A 12,137-nucleotide genomic window follows, 5' to 3' on the forward strand; every position below is an offset into this window, starting at 1 on the left:
GTTTGAGTGATTGTAGCAGCCCTCTCATTGCCTTCTCTTCCTCCACAGTGACCTCATCCTCCATCAGCTCCCCAGGGAGCCACCTGGACCACGGATCACTCAGCTCCCCATCTTGGACTGCCACCTGTACTCCAGTGCTACATGGGCTGCGACCACCTGAGTCCACCACAACGTGGGCCAGGTTTCCACTCTGCCTACCTCCAAAACTGTATTCACTATTTATGCAACATTTGTGCTGTGACACCTTCCTGGTTCATTAAATCCTATTGTTTTTTCATTCAGTCTCCCTGCTTTGGGGTCTGAGCCTGGTTTTCGGGTCAGAACCGTAACAGAAGTCTCTGGCCAACATCACGGACTCTGCAGGGTCAGACCAACTTCAACAAGCCCTGTCCGCCCAGGGAGCCTTCCTGGGTCAGCAACAGCAACAACTTTCCGCACTCTCTGATCTGGTCCAGGACCTCACCTGACAGGTTTCACACACACACACACACACACACACACACACACACACACACACACACACACACACACACACACACACACACACACACACACACACACACACACACACACACACACACACACACACACACTGCACTGTCTTCTCTTACAGCTAAAATAGATAAACTCACCTTAGTTTCACCCCCGGCCCAGGATTCCACTCCGGAACAGCTTTTGCAGGCCTCCATGTCTCCCAATCCAGTCCCAGAACCATTTATCTGCCACCCAGAACCATATGCCGGTGATGTAAACACATGCTCCTCTTTTCTCATGCACTGTTCCTTCGTTTTCTCCCAGTGTCTGTCACAATATTCCACCGATCACAGTAAGGTCTATTACATCATAAATTTGATCCAGGGGGAGGCTCTCAAGATGAAACCCTTCCAAGATGGCACCACGTGAAGGCGCCCTGGTATTCTGGTGTTCCCTCTTTTGTCTGTTTTTGTGCGTGAATCGTGTGTCATCATGTCCCTACACCCGCGAGGAGCTTCTAAACATCAAATCATCAACACCCACGGACATTACGCCAGTTTTTTTAGTGCCTGCAGCTGAACTAGTTCACTTTTTGGGCAAAAAAGTGAGACAACGGCGGAGAGGAAAACGAGCCGGAGCTCTCGTGCACCTCAGACGAAGGGGCACGCGCACGCCCCTACCTGGGATATTTCTCTCCAACGTCCGCTCACTCCACAACAAGATGGATGAGCTGGCACTGCTGATGAAGAAGAATAGAGATTTCTCCTCATCTTGTGTACTGTGCTTCATGGAGACGTGGTTAAATGCACAGACACCGGATTGCGCGCTCCAACTAGAGGGATTCCAACTCCTCCGCGCAGACAGAGACCGAGCACTCTCTGGTGGAAAAACTAGAGGGGGAGGACTCTGCTTCTATATCAACAACGCCTGGTGCTTCGATGTGACTGTGATCTCCCAACACTGCTGTCCCTCTCTGGAATATCTCCTCATAAACTGCAGACCGTTCTACTCTCCACGTGAGTTTAACTCTTTCATACTTTGCTCTGTGTATATTCCACCGAGCACGGACGTGCACGAGGCTGAGCGTGCTCGCGGATCAGATTATGAGCGTGGAGAGAGACTTTCCGGACTCTCTTGTTATAATTCTCGGTGATTTTAACAAAGGGAATCTCAGTCAGGAATTACCAAAAAAAATACAAACAGTTTGTTAAATGCCTGACCAGAGAAGGGAGCACGTTAGATCATTGTTACACGACAGTGAGCGGCGCCTACCGCGCAATGGCCCGTGCAGCTTTGGGACTCTCAGATCACGTGATGGTCCACTTGATCCCCACGTACAGACAGAGACTTAAACTCTCTAAACCTGTTGTGAGGACGTCTAAAGTGTGGAGCAATGAAGCTGTAGAGGAGCTACGTGCGTGCTTGGCCACCACGGATTGGGATATGTTTGAGGCTTCAACAGACAGTCTAGATGACTACACGGACACTGTGATGTCATATATTCATTTCTGTGAAGACAGCATCATCCCACAGCGTACCAGGGTGAGATATAACAATGACAAGCCCTGGTTCACACCTAAACTCCAGCAGCTCCGTCAGCAGAAAGAGGTGGCTTTCAGAGAAGGAGACAGAGACAGCTATAGAGGTGCAAAGTACAGATTTAGCAAGGAGGTGGCAAAGGCTAAATCCATGTACAGTTCACGTCTGCAGCAAAGCTTCTCTGCCAACGACTCGGCCTCTGTGTGGAGGGGGTTGAAAGAGATCACCAACTACAAGCCCAAAGCACCTCATTCTATTGACGACCTCAAGCTGGCCAACGACCTGAATGTCTTCTATTCATGCTTTGAAGACAAGGACTCACACCTCCCCACCCCCCACACAACTGGATATTCAAACACTCTGGACCTCCCCCCTCTCACTGCTGCCCTCCCCACTCCCCCTGTTGCCCTCTCGGTCCAAGAGGAGGACGTGAGGAGACATTTCAAAAAGCTGAATCCACGTAAGGCCCCAGGCCCAGACTGTGTCTCTCCTGCCACCCTGAGACACTGCGCTGATGAGCTGGCCCCAGTCTTCACGGGGATCTTCAACACCTCCCTGGAGTCATGCCATGTTCCAGTCTGTTTCAAGTCCTCAATCAAGAAGGCCCAGCAGAGGATGTACTTCTTGCAGCAGCTGAAGAAGGCCAAGCTGCCTGTCCAGCTGATGGTGCAGTTCTACACGGCCATCATTGAGTCCATCCTCTGCTCCTCCATCAGGGTGTGGTATGCCGGGGCCACAGCCAGGGACAGATACAGACTGCAGCGCATTGTGGCCTCTGCTGAGAAGGTGATCGGCTGTAGCCTTCCATCTCTCCACGACCTGCACATCTCCAGGACTCTGGGCCGAACAGGTCGGATCACAGCTGACCCTTCTCACCCTGCACACGGTCTATTCAAACCACTCCCCTCGGGCAGGAGGCTACGGTCCATCCGGACCAGAACCTCCCGCCATAAGAACAGTTTCTTCCCCTCTGCCATTAGACTCATGAACGCCTCATAACTCAGTCACCTTAATCTTAACTCTGTCACTTTATCTTTTTATCATGGGTCACTTTAGACAATGTACTTTGGTTTTTAATTGCACTCCTCCCACTGCACTGTTTTTTCTGTTTCTCTGTTTTTCTGTTGCACACAACCTTTCATATTTTATATTTCTTTTTTTATCTTATATATTATCTTATTTTGACACATATGTTATATTTTATCTTAGCATTTTATCTCTTCTTAATGTTGCACCATTGTACCGAAGCAAATTCCTAGTCTGTGAATCCTGTTCACTGGCAATGGCAATAAACTTCTTCTGATTCTGATTCTGATTCAAGTGGGCTACCGCCCTCTGGAGCACAAGTTCACCTCTGCTTCACTCCTTTTCTCGCTTTTCCAAAGAGTTTTGGTTAGTTTTCGATCACCCTCAACGCAGCCATTCCTTATCCCAGCAGTTGTTGTACTTGAGGCAGGAACAGCGGAGCGCTGCGGAGTACGCAGTCGACTTCCATGTTCTCGCTGCGGAGGCCGGCTGGGACTCCGCGACGCTGCAAAGTGTTTTTGTTAATGGGTTGTTGGATGCTTTAAAGGATGAACTGGCGGTTCGTGATGAACCGGAATCACTGGACGACTTAATTACTTTAGCTATCCGTATCGACAACCGGTTGAGGGAGCGTCGGTGAGAGAGAGGTCGGAAGGCTGACCATAGTACTGCCGCTCGGATCCCTCCGTGTTCTGGGCCAGGCCCTTCTTTCCTGAGCTCCACTGCTGTGTCCATCCCCAGACCTCCAGCTCCCCCTGCCTATGAGCCCATGCAATTAGGCAGGGCCAAATTATCACCACAGGAGTGCCAGCGGAGACTGGATGCTGGGGAATGTTTATATTGTGCTGCAACAGGTCACATCCGTAGTTCTTGTCCCGTGCAGCCAAAAACCAACGCTCATCCTTAGAGTCCGGGTTAAGGATGAGCCAGATCACATTCACGGGGGTTCAATCCAGATGCACTCAAATCCCGGGGACTCTTTTGTTTAATGACCGTTCATTATCTATTCCTGCACTAATTGACACAGGGGCTGAAGGGAATTATTTGGACCGCAAGGTTGTAGTCAATTCTTGCATCCCGGTGGAGGCACTTGACACGCCCCTCTCAGTTTATGCTTTAGACGGCACACCCCTTCCTGCCATAACACACAGGATGGTACCAATCACTCTGGTGGTTTCTGGGAACCACCGGGAACCTATCCAATTTTTGGTGTTTTCTTCCACGTCCCCTTTAGTGCTGGGTCATCCTTGGGTGGTCAAACACAATCCCCGGATTGATTGGCTGAACGGAACTATTACACAGTGGAGCGAGGCCTGCCACCGTGAGTGTCTTCGATCCTCTATTCCGCCCAGTGCTGTAGGCAAGGAGGAGATCACTTCACCTCCTGACCTGTCTTTGGTCCCCACAGAGTATCATGATCTGGCTGAGGTGTTCAGCAAGGATCGTGCTCTGTCACTTCCCCCGCACCGTCCTTATGATTGTGCCATAGACTTGCTTCCGGGCGCTAAGTATCCAGTTAGTAGACTCTTCAATCTGTCGCGCCCGGAAGGTGAGGCTATGGAGACCTACATCCAGGACTCCTTGTCTCTGCTGGGCTGATACGTCACTCGTCGTCTCCACTGGGGGCAGGCTTCTTCTTTGTCGGGAAGAAGGATGGAACCCTGTGCCCCTGCATTGATTTCCGGGGGTTGAATGCTATTACGGTTTGCAACCGGTACCCACTCCCTCTACTTGATTCCGCATTCAGCCCCCTGCAGGAGGCCTAGATTTTTTCCAAAATAGACCTCAGAAATGCCTATCACCGGGTTCAGATTAGGGAGGGTGATGAGTGGAAGACGGCCTTCAACACGCCTCTTGGTCACTTCGAATATCTGGTCATGCCTTTCGGTCTCACGAACGCTCCCGCCACTTTCCAAGCACTGATAAATGATGTCCTTCGGGATTTCCTCAACTGGTTTGTTTTCATCTACCTAGACGATATCTTTATCTTCTCCTCATCTCTCCATGAACATATCAGACACGTGCGTCTAGTACTTCAGCGGTTGTTGGAGAACCAGTTGTTTGTGAAGGGTCAAAAATGTGAGTTCCATCAGTCCACCGTTTCTTTCCTTGGTTTCATCATTTCTCCTAACTCAGTCAAGCCGGATCCCTGTAAAGTGTCCGCTGTAACTCAGTGGCCAGTCCCGACCTCCAGAAAACAGTTACAACAGTTTCTTGGGTTTGCCAATTTCTATCATAGGTTCATTCGCAACTTCAGTCTTGTCACCTCACCCCTCACAGCTCTCATTTCCCCTAAGGTTCAGTTACAGTGGTCTGCCTCAGCGGACAAAGCTTTCAGTGACCTCAAACACCAGTTCTCCACGGCCCCTCTCCTACTCCAGCCCAATCTGGACCGCCAGTTTGTCGTGGAGGTTGATGCCTCCGATTCTGGTATTGGTGCTGTCCTGTCTCAGCGCTCAGCCTCTGACGACAAGCTTCATCTGTGTGCCTTCTTCTCCCGGCGGCTGACCCCTGCAGAGAGGAACTACAATGTTGGTAACTGGGAACTTCTCGCAGTCATAGAGGCGCTGGCAGAGTGGAGACACTGGCTGGAGGGGGCTGCAGTTCCATTCACTGTCTGGACAGATCACAAGAATCTCGAATACATTAAAACTGCTAAACGCCTCAATTCACGTCAGTCCAGGTGGTCTCTGTTCTTTGGACGATTCAATTTCAACGTGACCTACCGACCCGGAACCAAGAACAGGAAACCGGATGCCTTATCCGGGGAGGTGTAGAAGGGGAGGTGGTGATCTAGTGGTTAAGGTGTTGGGCTTGAGACCAGAAGATCCTGGGTTCAAATCCCCGCCTGACTGGAAAATCACTAAGGGCCCTTGGGCAAGGTCTTTAATCCCCTATTGCTCCCGGTGTGTAGTGAGCGCCTTGTATGGCAGCACCCTGACATCGGGGTGAATGTGAGGCATTATTGTAAAGCGCTTTGAGCGTCTGATGCAGATGGAAAAGCGCTATATAAATGCAGTCCATTTACCATTTATCCCGCCAGTTTGACATCTTGGATACCCCCTCCACATCGGACCTTATTCTGCCCCCTTCCATGGTCGGGGGCCCTTACCTGGGATGTGGAGAGAGTCATCTGGGAGTCTTTGGACAGTCAACAGGATCTTGGACGTTCAACGGCGCGGTCTGGGGTTCCAATATCTGGTCGACTGGGAGGGTTATGGGCCCGAGGAGTGCTCCTGGGTCAAGCGGAGCCTCATCCTAGACCCTTCCCTCCTCCGGGACTTCTACAGGGAGCATCCTGATTGGCCCGGTAGGTCGCCTGGGGGCTTCCATTGAAGGGGGGTACTGTTGTGTGCCATCCTGGTTCCTGCCCTCTCTCTCTCTCTCTCTCTGTCTTTTCCCAGGTGGCATCCCTTGTGGAGCTGATGAGCACACCTGCTTGCAATCTACATGCCTCCATATAAGCCCTGGTTTTTGCAGCTCATCGGCGCCAGAGACTCAGTGTTCACAACCTGGTACCTGGCCTCTCAATTTCCGTATTGAGCCTGTCTGTCTGCGTTCTGCTGCAGTGTTCTTTGATTCGCTGTTTTCTGCATTCCACACATCTCTAGTCATCTGTAGTTCTGGTTTGAATGATTGTTGCAGCCCTCTCATTGCCTTCTCTTCCTCCACAGTGACCTCATCCTCCATCAGCTACCCAGGGGGCCACCTGGACCACGGACCACTCAGCTCCCCATCTTGGACTGCCACCTGTACTCCAGTGCTATGTGGGCTGCGACCACCTGAGTGCACCACAACGCGGGCCAGGTTTCCACTCTGCCTACTTCCAAGACTGTATTCACTATTTATGCAACATTTGTGCTGTGACACCTTCCTGGTTCATTAAATCCTATTGTTTTTTCATTCAGTCTCCCTGCTTTGGGGTCCAAGCCTGGTTTTCAGGTCAGAACCGTAACACGATATGCTTAAAGAAGCTATATTTAGCCTCGAAATGCATTGTTCAAAGAGCTCTGAGTGGTCCAAAAGCCCTGATAAGTTATGCTTGAGAACATGGTGCCTCAACAGGAGTTTTTCATCTGGGAAAACCTGCATGCACCTACACTCAAAAAAAAAAAAAAAAACTCACTAGATGAACTCAATTCAGTTATGTGCAGGATTTCCATCTAATAAATACTGTATTTATTAGAGCTGCGTGTCGTCACTCAGGGAGAGCTGCGTGTCGTCACTAGAGAGCTGCAAAAAGTTTGTACCTGAGTTTTCAGAGGTGGTGTTTGTAGTTGCCATCTGCCACGCCGGTGTTTGCCAACCCGGACAGTGGGAATACCACCTCAACCGGCAACTTAGTCCCGCGACTGGACGGCAACAACGTCCGAGGCCCGCCCAACGTGGTGAATTCACTGAGGCCGCGCGCTGCGTCATTAAAGCCGCGCGTCACGAGTGCCGCTTCCCCGAGGCCTCGTGCAGCCACCGCGGATCCATCAGCGCGGAAACACCGAGGCCGCGCGGCACCAGCGCAGTGCAGATCCATCCCGGTGACAAACAACGCAGGCTGTTAACATCGGCGATCGTCAAGCTGCCCATAAGCCGACCATGGGGCCTAAGAAGGTTCTGACAGCGGAGGAAGGTGACGATATTAAAAAATCTCTGGACTTTCTATCAGAGGAGATTTCTGTTGTGAAGCAGCAACAGAAATCAATCATGGATCTGGTGGAGGAGGTGAAGGCATTACGGCTCCAGAACGCTGAGAAAGACCGGCGTCTGGTGCAGCTGGAACATAGAGTGGCTGAATTGGAGCAGTACACCAGAATTAACGACGTCATCATCACAGGTCTTCACATCAAACCACGGTCCTACACACAGGCGGTAACAGATGAGAGCGGAGGGGAGTCCAGTGAACAGGAGGTAAGCTCTGTGGAAAAACAGGTTGCTGATTTCCTCCTATCTAAAGGTATAGAAATGGATTTAAATAACATTGAAGCGTGCCACCCTCTGCCCCGGAGAAATGACGGTGATAAACGAACCGTCATCATGAGATTCATCAACAGAAAACACAAAACAGCACTGTTAAAACAAGGAAGAAAACTGAAAGGGACAAATGTATTCATCAATGAACATCTCACCAAACGGAATGCCGACATCGCCAGGAAAGCACGCTTCTTAAAGAAACAGGGAAAAATCCAGCACACGTGGACTTCAAACTGTAAAATATTCATTAAACTGAACGGATCACCAGAACAAGCAAAGGTTATGGCAATAAGGAACATCGAGGAGCTGGACAAATATGAACAATAGGTATGAGGACTCAAACACATCACAGCACCATGATGCAGACTGGAGCAACCCACTCATCCACATCATCTACACCCGGAGACAAGAGAGACATAATGACTAAGGATAATGATCCGTTTATTTCTGCCCAGGAGCTCTGTCTAGATACATTTAATTATAATAACTCTGCTAACCACCCCTTCGAATCTGAAAATGATCCTGATACCTTTTTCAGTGAGAATATTGTGAGACAGTGCAAATATTTTACAGAAGAACAATTCAAAAATTATAAAATCAATGATGAAGATTTTTCAATTATACATTTCAACAGCAGAAGTCTTTCTCGTAATCTGTCCACTATTAATGATTGTTTGAAAACATCCAAAAAACGTTTTTCAGTTATTGCAATTTCAGAAACATGGTTAAATGAGGATAATAAAGATCTGGTATATCTTGAAGGTTATGAATTGTTCCTGGTTAATAGGCAGACGAGAAGGGGCGGAGGCGTTGCATTGTTTGTAAGGTCAGATTATAACTGTAAACTCAATTAACATTAACAACATGTCATTTACAGTGGACAACATCATGGAATGTGTTACCATAGAAATTACATCTATAAACTCCAAAAACATAGTTGTTGGTTGTATTTACAGAGCTCCTGGGACAAATATTGACACCTTTGAAGACATTATCTTAGGAATGTACAACAAAATCAACAGAAATAAGCATTTATTTGTCTGTGGAGATTTCAATATAGATTTTTTAAACCCTCACAATCATCCACAAATCACTTCATTTATAAACACCTTGTATTGTTTAGGACTGTTTCCAACCATCATTCATCCTAGCAGAATAACTATGGATACAACAACTCTCATTGACAATATTTTAACTAACGTTATATCCGGTAATCTTAGTGGGGGACTACTGGTCAGTGATATCAGTGATCACTTGCCAGTTTTCTCAGTCTTTGCATTGGAGGGTTGTTGTAAGTATCAAAGCAATACCAAATTCATGAGTAGAAAAGTAACACCTGAAACAATTGATAATTTAAGGGAGGATTTATCAAGTCAGAATTGTTCAGATGTTTTTGTTGATGATGTTGACAGGTCATATGATGCTTTCATTTCCATTTTTTCCAGTTTGTATAATAAACACTGTCCATTTGTTGACAAAATATATAGAAATCAATATAGCAACAAACCATGGATAACTAAGGGGCTTCAGAGGGCATGTAAAAAGAAAAACGTACTATATAAACATTTCATAAAACTACGAACTAAGGAAGCTGAAAGTAAGTATAAAACATATAAGAATAAGTTAATCAATATCATGAGACTCAGTAAAAAAATATATTATAATGAGTTACTTGTCAAAAATAGAAATAACATCAAAAACACATGGAACATATTAAATGAAATAGTAAAAAAGAATAGAGTAACTAGAGATTATCCTTCATTTTTTCAGAGTAACAACTATATCACGATTGATAACGACGAGTCTATTGCTGAACACTTTAATGAATACTTCGTTAATGTGGGTAAAAATCTTGCCAGTAAAATTGACTCATCAACTAATAACTTCTGGGTAAATAATTCAACGTTTAACAAATCTGTTTCAATGTTCATTGGTGGTACTCATGAAAGAGAAATACTTGATCTGGTTCATGGTTCAAAAAGTAAGAAATCGACTGATTTTAATAATTTGGATATGGCTTTATTAAAAAAAGTTATTGATTGTATAGTAAAACCGTTCAATTATATTTGCAATATGTCACTAAGTACTGGTAAATTTCCTTCTCAAATGAAAATAGCCAAAGTAATTCCTCTGTTTAAAACTGGTGACAAACACACATTTTCTAATTATAGACCTATATCACTCCTGCCACAATTTTCCAAAATTTTGGAAAAAATATTTGCTAAAAGATTAAATTATTATTTACTGAAGCATAACATCATTTGTGAAGAACAATATGGATTCAGAAGGTCTCGAACTACATCACATGCTTTGATGGACTTTGTGGAAAGTATAGCAACTGCAATTGACAATAAACAATACACAATAGGTGTTTTTTTGATTTACAGAAAGCGTTTGACACAATTAACCATGGAATACTATTAATTAAACTGCAGAAATATGGAATCAGAGGTCTGGCATATGAATGGATAGCTAGTTATTTACAAGGCAGATTTCAGTATGTTCAATTCAATAATACAAATTCTGAACTCAGGGATGTCACATGTGGGGTGCCGCAGGGCTCAGTGCTGGGTCCTTTGTTGTTTATAATCTATATAAATGATATAAGTTGGGTGTCGAGTTCACTGAGATGTGTCCTTTTTGCGGATGATACAACTGTGTTCTGTAGCGGTGAAAATCTTGAACAGCTTCTGGACATAGTGGAGAAAGAACTGGAAAAATTTAAGGTTTGGTTTGACGCTAATAAGTTGTCACTCAACCTTGGGAAAACTAAATGTATTATATTTGGAAATAAACAGGCACCCAAATTTAACTATAAACAATAAGGAAATTGCAGAGAATAAATTTTTAGGTGTTATAATTGATAATAAACTTAGCTGGAAACCATATATAAATTATATGAAATCAAAATTGTCAAAAACTATAGCCATTCTGTATAAAGCCAAAGACCTAATGCCGCAAGAAGGGTTACTTACTTTATATCATTCTCTGATGGTACCATATATGACATATTGTGTTGAGTCATGGGGAAACACTTACAAATCAAATACCAATCCAATATTCCTTTTGCAAAAACGAGCCATACGAATCGTCTGCAATAAACAATATCGTGAACCAACTCATTCTTTATTTGTGTCTTTAAATTTATTAAAATTCATAGATTTGGTCGATTACATTACAATTCAAACTTTATTTCGAGCGAAAAACCAAGCCTTACCGAGACATGTCCAGAGTCTGTTCCGATTGAGGGAATCCAGATATAGTTTAAGAGGTTGTGCAATTTTTATGAAACCACCAGTAAGAACAAATGTAAAGGGTTTTTGTGTGTCTGTGGTTGGGGTGAGGAAATGGAACAAATGTTCAACAGAGGTTAGAATGAGTAGTACCTTAGTAAGATTTAAGAAACTACTCAAAAAGAACATCATGTCTAAGTATCATAAAGAAGCAAATATAATTTGATTTATATGGAATGTTCAATTTATAAGTGGGACTCATTGTATATTTGAATGTGTGGGTATGTATATGCGTATGTAGATATATAGATATGGGTAGGTGTATATGTATATAAGTGACTGTGTATATGTATGTATGTATATATTTATGTTTGTAAAGTATATAAGTATGTATATAGGTATATATGGCACAGCCCAAGCAGAGGGTCACCCCCAAGAGCCTGGTCTGCTTGAGGTTTCTTCCTTATAGGGAGTTTTTCCTCACCACAGTTGCCTAGTGCTCGCTCTGGGGGTTGGTAAGGTTAGTCCTTACTGGCGTAAAGTGCCTTGATTCGAATTTCTTGTGATCTGGTACTATATAAATATAATTATAAGTGAATAGTATATCGATGTGTATGTCTGTGTGTCGACATGTAGTAGTGAATTTGTATTTATGTAAATATGACTGATAAGGATTGTTGGACTTGTACGAGCAGGGGTGGGCGCTAATAAGCTTTGCTTCAGCCCACACCCTTTCAGACTCACTAGTTTTGTCTGTGTTTGTTTGTGGAATTGTTCATTTTTTTCTATTTGAATATTTTGTGTGCCGAATAAAACTTTGTCACTTTGTCACTTTGTCACTTGTATATGTAGCCCCGACTCATAAAAGCACATAAATGCAAGATAATTTAATTTAATTTA

At 45.1% G+C, this 12,137-nt stretch overlaps 1 long non-coding RNA gene across 1 annotated transcript; it reads right to left on the reverse strand.

Annotated features, from left to right (window-relative positions):
• Positions 1 to 329: 329 nt before the first annotated feature.
• LOC117502583 lies at positions 330 to 11,129 on the reverse strand. The gene is made up of 3 exons (XR_004558361.1): positions 11,120 to 11,129; positions 2,353 to 2,356; positions 330 to 463 (listed from the first exon to the last, which is right to left on the reverse strand). It is a non-coding gene; the product is annotated as an uncharacterized LOC117502583 (long non-coding RNA).
• Between the last annotated feature and the right edge of the window lie 1,008 nt (positions 11,130 to 12,137).

Source organism: Thalassophryne amazonica, chromosome 2, assembly GCF_902500255.1.
Source record: "Thalassophryne amazonica chromosome 2, fThaAma1.1, whole genome shotgun sequence".
Taxonomy (NCBI): domain Eukaryota; kingdom Metazoa; phylum Chordata; class Actinopteri; order Batrachoidiformes; family Batrachoididae; genus Thalassophryne; species Thalassophryne amazonica.